The sequence below is a fragment of the Myodes glareolus genome, chromosome 17 (assembly GCF_982192425.1).
Source record: "Myodes glareolus chromosome 17, mMyoGla1.1, whole genome shotgun sequence".
NCBI classification, from domain to species: domain Eukaryota; kingdom Metazoa; phylum Chordata; class Mammalia; order Rodentia; family Cricetidae; genus Myodes; species Myodes glareolus.
The window spans coordinates 58536198-58545518 of NC_142042.1; positions in this window are offsets into that span (position 1 = coordinate 58536198).

The window sequence follows — 9321 nt, forward strand, 5'->3', positions numbered from 1 at the left end:
TTGGAAATGTCTCTGACAACACATTGAGATAAGTAAGTCTTTATTTCATATCCTATTGCACATATAATTCCAAGCAAATGGTTTTATGAACTCATTTTAAATTCAAGAAAATTGAAGTATATAAAATTCGTACATCTGTGTTAGTTAACTTTCTGGCCCTGTAATAAATGCCCAAGACAACCAACTTTTTAGAAAGAAGAGATTTTTTTCCTCTCATAGTTTTGAGAATTCCCACCATGACCAATTGACCCAGTTATTTTAGGTCTCCAACAACATGTCATGGCAAGAACAGATACTTAGGTTTTTTTTTTTTCATGTTGCTGTGATGAAATGCTCGTAAAGAAGCAAGTTCAGGAGGTAACAGCTTGTGTCAGCTCACAATTCAAGGTTACAATCCATCACTGGGAGAAAAGTCATAGCAGCAGGAGCTGGAGAAAGGTGCTCACATTGTATCCTCAGTAAAGAGACGGACAGCAACTGATAAATGTGTGCTAGCTCTTGCTCAACATGCCCTCTCCACTGACATGGTCCAGGTACTTCCTACAGTTAAGGTGTTCTTTCCTACATCAGTTAACACAAACATAATCAAGACAATCCATGTAGGCATGACCAGAGGCCTGACACCCTGGTTTCAGTAAGGATTCAGTAAGGGTGATAACACTAGCCATCCTACCCGCAGGAGACCAGGGTCCCACTGTCCCCTTCAAGGCCATGCCTCCAATGATCTACAGACCTCCCATTAGATCTCTTTTTGCTTGTTTGCTTGTTTGTTTTGTTTTATTTTGTTTTTCAAGATAGGATTTCTCTGTGTAACACCTCTGACTGTCCTGGGACTAGCTAGGTAGATTAGGCTGGCCTTGAACTCACAAAGATCTGCCTGCCTCTGCCTCCCAAGTGCTGGGATTAAAGGCGTGCACTACTGCCACCCAGTTAGATCTCTTCTTTACAGTTTCTACCACCTTCCAATAGCGCCAGTCTAGAGACCACATGGACTTTTAGGTGGCTCCCATCTAGACCGTAGTAATATTGCCCCTAAATTAAGACACCTAAAGAAAGAGAGCCATGATCAAAACTAAGACTGTTTTCTTTTTTTAAAAGTTCTCCATTCATTTTCCTGTCCTTTAAACTATGAAAGGGGATGCAAAGAAGGGCCAATAAAGCTTCTCACTTCTTTGTTCTGTACAAACTGACAAATAAAATAGGCAATTGGCAAGTGGAGGTTGGAAATGCATTCTGCTTCTTCCAGAAACCAGACTTGGAGATATGGCTCTTTGACACTCAAGTGAGTCTGGTGAGTCTGACTCCCACAGTGGGAAATAACCTTCCCTGGGAAATCAAGATGATTTCTCGCTGTGAACCACTCCCTCTCTGAAAGACGAAGAATCTGGGCTGAGTGTTCCCAGATAATTCGGAAGCTAAGAGACTCCGTTGTTCCCTGGAGAATAATAAATAAGGAGATAAGGGAACCAGAAAGCTAAACTATTCCCTAAAAGAAAAGAAAATATTGACAGCTGAATAAAAAATTCCTAAGGTACATTGAATTTATTTACTGTCAACCTAAGTGAGACTTTATTTAAAAATTTCCCATTACAACCCTCCACTGCCATAAAACAAAATGGTGTTTTCTGTTTGTTTGTTTATTTATTAAGAAAGACAATAGCACCTTTTAAATCTATGCACCAAAGAACTGTGAAAGGCAGAGTGAAGAAGGGCCTTTGTGAACATCTGACCTGGCCAAGCCAGGCATAAGAAAAACTGTTCTGTGTTTCATCAATTTGTTCACTAGTAAGGGGCTATCTTACTTCCAAAAAAAAAAAAAAAAGACTTATCTGAATCCTATTATAGGGGGCCTTGCCCACTTTCAGATGGAGTAGAGTGCTTTTATTCTCAAACAGATCCATCTTCTTCCAGAAACACATCTCTTAGAAAAGTCTGGAGCCTCCGTGTGCTACCATTTTAGCACAAACCTGACCCACGGCCAACTTCAGCTGCCTCGGGGCTTATTGGGGTCAACGAACATTGTACCATACACACTTAAGCTATAAGACTTGATAGATGGGTCCCCCAAATATGATTGCCAAGGCTTCTTATAAAGTAGGTGGGGAGCAGGAATGGTTCTCATCATACCCTGTCTCCACCATCTTACCATCCTGATTCATCTGCAATGAAAAAGAGGGAGGGTGTGGGTGTGGAAGAGTGTATGTGAGTGTGTGTGTGAGTGAGTGTGTGTGTTTCAAATTGCATTTTTTTTGGCTACATCTCCAATGAGATGATTAAAGAACTCTAGCTCTTTGCAACCAGCTCAGCCAAAAGTTTGACTATGCTTCGCTTTCCCAATATGGTTCTCATTTGCTCCCAACCTCATTCATTTCTTATTATTTGTCTTTCAGAGAAAAAGGCAGCAAGAAAAATCAACCTTGGGCTTCGTTAATTAAGGCTCGCATTCTTGCTGGTATATTTCAGGAAGACAGTCGGTAACTTTTGCCCTACTCTCTGGAGACCCTTATAATGTGGTCCTATTCATTCATCAGGGCTCTGTGCAGCTTTGGGGCCCATGCGGGTTTGGCGGTCTCTAAGTCCGTCTTCATATGGAATTGTGGGCATGGTATGGGCTTTGAAAAAGTGACTCTAAAACTGCAGAATTCCAGCAAGCAAAAGCTAGGACAGTCTCACGGATACCCCCAGGAAGGAAATAGGAAAATAGGATTTCTATCTGACTTGGTGATTTTTAATATTTAAAAAGGAAAAGAAAGGCAAGCCCTAGATTCCTCATTCCTCACACTCCCAAGTACCAAGCACTCCAGCCTGATTTCCTTGCTTGCTTGTTCTCTGACAGACTGACCCATCTCAAGCTTAGTCTCATTTTTCATAATAAACAAAAATAAATGCAGAGAAATTTAGGGTTATGTTTCCAAATATGGAACCGGACAGAGTCAGGAAGAGAAGCCATGTGTCTGCCTTCTGGTCTTCTCTTCTCATCCCATTTCTGCCTCTGGGAAGAGGACCAGTGTGATTCAGTCATTTCACCTCAGCACCTTTCTCTATGTTTATCAAAATAAAACATTCAAGTTGGGATCTTTGAGCAACTGATCATCTGTTTGCTCAACTCTTCTGATATAAACAATAGTATTGGTGTCTTAGAAGTTGGGAAATGAACTCACAATTCTCACAGAAAGATTCGACATGCAGGATAGAGCAGGACAGACATACAGCAGGAAAATGAGTCCTAGAAAGGGGAGAGAGAGGGGATGAAGTATGTCTCTTATAATATTGACGCCATTGGTTTGGGGTAGGTTGAGCACTTTTCACATGTCATTACAGTTCTAAAATACTTGTGCTTTGTTTCAGGCGCAGGGCGGGAAAAGATGAGGTGATTAGTGCCCCTGCATTTGAGAACGTTCTGCTGGGACAATCAGTTGCAGGGTCCTCTTGCTCTGGGCAGGTGTGAAGGCAAACCTGAGCTAAGTGGCCCGAGAAACTGGAAACAAGGAATTCCTATGGCCGGAAACCCTGATAAATCAAGATGAGGATAGAGGCTGAGAAAGAGGAGCCAGTGAGGCAAAAACCAAGTCAAAGTAAGTATAAATAGTACCCAGTATCCTAGTTTAGATGCTGTTGACATCTCAAGGTGAGAGTGGAGTCTTAAACCTCGGTTTAGGAGTGATTTTGACCTATAAAAGTAAAAACAAAAAAAACCTGGTTTAACAGGAAAAATGGACATGATTATTGACATCACTTATCTAAGAAAAAAATCTTTGGAAATTAAAATTAAGCATTACGCAGAGAGTGAGAGAGACCTTGGATTACTCAACCATAAATTGGATGTATCCACCAAATCCCTCCCCATAAGCTCAGGGAATCCCATGGAAGAGAAGGCGAAGAGTGTGAGATCCAGAAGGGATGGAGGTCTCTAAGAAAACAAGGTCCTCTGAATCAACAAGAGCAGAGCTCAGATGAACTCCCAGAGACCGAGGCAGCAAGCACAGAGCCTGCACGGGTCGGCCAGGTCCTTTGGGCTTATATTATGGCTTTAGTGTTTTTATGGAATTACTGACTGTGTGAACAAGTGGGTCTCTGATTCTTGTGACTGCTCTCAGGCTCTTTCCCTTCAGTTTGCTTGTCCTATCTAACTCCATTGCTAGTTTCCATTATCTCTCATTATATTTTATTGTTATGTTTTATTATTATCTCTTAGAAGTCTTAGAAATTCTTCTCTAATGAGAAATAAAGGGAGTGGATCCGGATGGAAGGGGAGGTGGGAGGAACTAGGAGGAGAAGAGGAAGGGAAGTCAAAATGAGAATATAGAATGTATGAGAAGAAAGGAAGGAAGGAAGGAGAAGAAAAGGAAGGAGGAAGGAAGGAAGGAAGGAAGGAAGGAAGGAAGGAAGGAAAAAAGGAAGGAAGGAGAAAGAAAGAAGGAAGGAAGGAAGGAGAAGGGAAGGGAGGGAGGGAGGGAGGGAGGGAGGAGGGAGGGAAGGCAGTCAGGCAGGCGTCTGTTTGGAAGGTTAAGCTCCCAGTTATCTGCTCTTTTTGATGCTGCAGAATAATTACCTCACCCAGGTATAATAAGTTTTCAGCTTTCTAGAACAGTAGATGATGTTGACTGATCTGTAACTCAGGGCCCCCGGCTTTCATAATCATCTTTATACATATTTTTCATCTGTTTAATCTTCATAGTGACCCAAAATGGTAATTGCTATTATTGAACCCATTCTACAGATGAGGAAACCAAAGCACAGAAAGGTTCATTAATTTAGTCAAGATGGTATAGTCAGTAAGAGCTGAAGGCAGAATTCAAACAGCTAGACTGGCTTGTGCAGGACCCGGTCTGAGTTTTCTCGTTTCTGTAGCACCAGTTTTTGATAGGATGAGGATCTCTCCTCCAGTGCTTGCTTTGCTGAGTGCCACCTCATTCTTCCAGTCACTGCAGATATGGAAGGCGGAGGCATTAGAAGACCCCCAAAAGCCCCAGGGTTCTGTGGCCTTGACACTCTGCTGGATTTTCCTGCAACACACTTTCTTTGTGTGCGTTCTTTACTAAACCTCATAGACCACAGCTACTGACCCTGGAGACTAGTTAAAAACCAGAGTGATGATGATGGGCCAGGTCAGAGGATCTGGGGGACCAAGGCAGATTATTGTCATGGGGGGATGGCAGTTGATGTTGGTCCTCTTGTCCCTGATAGTAAGTCTTACTGATAAAGGGTGACCAAGCTGCCAGGCCACTCTTCCTACAAACTCGTCATGAAGAAAAATGCTCACTGGCAGCAATATCCCACCACGTCTGTCTCCCCATCTTTGATAACCCCGCCTTCTACTTATTATATCTGATGGGATGGCCTGAGTAAACAGTATCTCCAGGACTGGCTAACACAGTTCCCACACGATAGTGTTACAAGACTTGGGGTCCATCTATCCTTTTCCTCTGCCATCTTTAGCATCTTGTCTCATTGGCTTGGCGGCCTTCCTCGCATCTGACAGTCTCAGGTGTCCTGTTCCCACAAACATGGCAGTCTCCAAGAGTGGCTGTGTTCAAGAAGGACAAGCTCCTTTTCGGAAGCTTCCTATCGCCCCCGAACACACACACACACACACACACACACACACACACACACACACACACACTGACAGGAACAGAGCATCGTGCTCACTCTCAAGCCCTGGAAAGAAAATAAATTTATCTTTTACCAAAGTAATAGAAAGAAGGTGGAAAAACCCTCAGAGCACTAAGAGCCAAGAATTTGGAGTTGGGAGTGAAAGTTGGCAGTGGGGGAGTTGTGCCTGCGCAACCGCCTGCTGGCAGTGTGTACCAATGTTCACCTTATCTCAGATCATTCCATCAGTTACGGGAGCCGAGGTGTGAGGATACAGGACATGAGTCAGTGGGCTTAGGTAAGGAGAGAAAAGCAAGTCAGTGGAAAGGCTGAACATGTGTGCTGAGGAGATGGAGGCCACAGAGGGAAGAAGACAAAGCTGACATGAGAATGATTCCAGCTACAGCAATGCCATAGAACATTGCACACACCATTCCATCAATCCTTGTAAAATCCTTCTCAAATATATATTTATATATTTTATTATATATTATTAAATATATTTGTTATATGTAATTATATATATATACATATAATTCTCCTATTACAGGAGAAATTAAGAGGAGAGAAAAGAGGGAGGAAGGGACGGGGGAGGGAGGGAGGGAAGGAGTTGGGAAAGAGAGGAAGGGAGAGCAGTAAAGAGGAGGGCAAGGGCAGGGAAGGGAAGGGAAAGGAAAGGAAGGGAGAGGAAAAGAAGGGAAAGGAAAGGAAGGGAGATGAAGGGAAAGGAAAGGAAAAGGAAGGAAAGAAGGCAGTCTCGGAACATGAGTCACTGGCCAAGACTTTCATAGCCCACGAGCAGCACAGAGGATCATGGTGGCTGTGAAGATTGACCGCAACCTTCCCACAAGGCCATCTGTCTAAGGAATAATAAGAGCAGAAAGAGTCCCTCATCACCAGCAGCTTTGGGCTTCTGGTCTCTGTGGTCTCTCTTGAGAAGATGAAGGGACTGAGAACAGGGCAAGTGAGCCATGTGCCAAACTCACAACTGCTAACCTACTTCTCTTAGTCATTTGTAAAGTCCGTAGCCATCTATGCTGTTTAAAGCCATTTCAACAGATTTTGCAGGATTCGCTCTTGAATCATTGAGCCTTTGCTACCAGAGGACAAGGTATCTTAGAATTCTGTTTAGAGGAGAGGCCTCCTTGATGAAAATGTAGCCCCAGGTTTATGGGATTTTGAGTGCATATCTCTGCGGGGGGATGCTTATGACGCAATCAAGAAAGGCCATTTAACCAGCCAGCAATGCCAAGTCAACCACAACTGGACATGCAGGCACTGAGGTGGCTGCTTTCACCATCAGGAAAGTCAGAATTGGGGATTGAAAGAGTATAAATGACTCCCGCCAGAGAAACCAGTTCACCTAGGATGCTCCATGATCTTCACAGCCGGACAGTGAGGCTGTAAGCACTCTGTCCAAGTGCAGAAGCCAATTTGCATGGCCGGCTCCATCGTCATTTGGTAAATAGCATCCTTCAGAGGGGTACAGAGAGAGGGCTGGTATCCATCGCTCAGATGGATAGTTCGAAACAGCTCTCTGCAACTAACATCTAAAATTTCTTGGGGCTGCAGACTGGGGGAGATAGTTACATAAACGTAAAGAAGTCAATGGTTATATAGGACAATAAACACAAAATCTCAGCTTTATTTATGTATTTCCCAATCATTAATCTACTGGGTGTTTATAAACAAGTATGTCAGGCTACACAGCATTGTTCAAGCCACTGACATTTAAACACCAGGACAAAGTGCCTAAGTCTTGGTTAAAAACCGGCATCTGTTCTCTCTGAGCCGAATAACTTTGAACAAATTTTTTACGTTTCCTGAGCCTCAGTTTCCTAGCTATAATGCTTATAACACCTACCAAAAATGTTGTGGAGATCACATGGCACCAAGCATGTTGCATCTGCATGCGTTGCTAAACTCTGTGTACACAGGCTTTCTTCCAGCGCACCTTGTAAATTGTTTGAAATTATTGGTATGATCTGATGGTTTTCTTATTCCATTTATGACATCATTGAAAATAAAGAAGAAAAAGGAAATAAGTGAGAGATAACAAAAATTCCATTTGATGCCCAGACGTCAGTACTCCGCAAGCTCTGCTTCACTTCTGGTTGGCACACTGGGTGCCCGTCTGCTGCCGGTGGGTCCCAGCGATCTCCAGTCTCAGACGGACCTCCTGGCCTGCAGGCTGGGCCTGCCTGCTCTTCCTTGTCTGGAGCGACCCCGGCTCTCTTACTCTGTGCTTGTCTCTCTTGTTTACACTGAAACCCATGAACCTAATGGAGGGTGATCTTGGTGATCCCCGTCTCCCCTCTTTGCTCAATGCCGTTCATTCCCTCTCTGGTTCTTACATCTTGATTCTGCTCCCCTTTATCTCTGTATTGTAGGAAACTCCTATTCCAATTGCAGACTCATCTTACTCCTTGTAAATTCTTCCCCCAGTATTACCTGTCCAATAACAACAGCTTCCAGCTCCAGGTCCCATTTCAGTATCCCTCTGCATCTCATTATATTTACATATGTATGTATGTATGTATGTATATATGTGTGTATTTATGTATGTATGTGTGTATAAATTATATATATATATATATCACATATGGGAATATAGATGCACACAAATCAGTTATGCATCACTTAACAACCCTTAACACAATGGAGCATTTACAATGTTATTTTAGTAGGTCATAGGTACTATAGTTTACTATTTGGGCAATAATGAAAGAAGAGAGTTTTATATATTCAGTACAGAATGTAACTTAAATTATGTATGTATGTATATTATATATAATGTTTAGGTATATGTAATAATATATAGTGTTTTTATCACCTACTTTAAATTTTATTGTTTAGTAGTTTCATTTCATACCTTTATAAAATGAGTTCCAGTAACTTTATATACTCCATTTCTTTCGCGTGCACCAGTCCCTTCTCAGTAAATCCCCTTTGCTTATGTCTTCTTTTGCCTGTAGCAACACTGACTTTAAAGTTTCTCTCCCAAGTGTGATGGAAGGTTCTTTACTAGAGCAGGGACACCTTAACATATGACTACACTACTGATTTTGATTGCCAGCCGTCCCTTGGGAAAGAGCGGGACCTCACTGGGTGGTCCTCCATCTTTATCTTTGATGTAATGTTGAGTGACCCCATCTTGTGCCATTCTCATGCAGATGACCATAGCTGCAGTTAGTCCTTGAGTGCCATGGCTCTGCTGTTTCTAGAAGACACAAAAAAGCAATTAAAATTATTATTTTCAGTGCACACTTGATGGATGTTGAGCCCTGCCAGTCAGAACTCAGCTGTGATGACACACTACAGCAGACTGGACACTTTGCAAGTCCCGTGTTAATGCTGTTGTCTCATGCCCTGTATGAGCCTGTTCAACACGGAGGTCACTTGCCACACATGGTTTTTAAAACATAAATGAACGATATCCAATACAATTTGAAGCTCAGTTCCTCACCCACACTAGTCACATGTTGAGGCGTCAGCAGTCACGTGCTGCTGTGGTCTACAGGAGCATCACAGACGTCTGCCTGGACAGCCCTACACTATAACACCTGCTGTTCCTTCCCGTACTATTACCAGATCCCTGGAAACCCAGAGGAGACATGTGTTTATTTGCAAAAGGTACTCATTCTTTTTTCATTCTGCTGAGCAAAAGCAAAGACAAAGTTGATTCAGTTTTCTGGCTGTGTGGGGGGGGCAGAAATGGAGAATGCT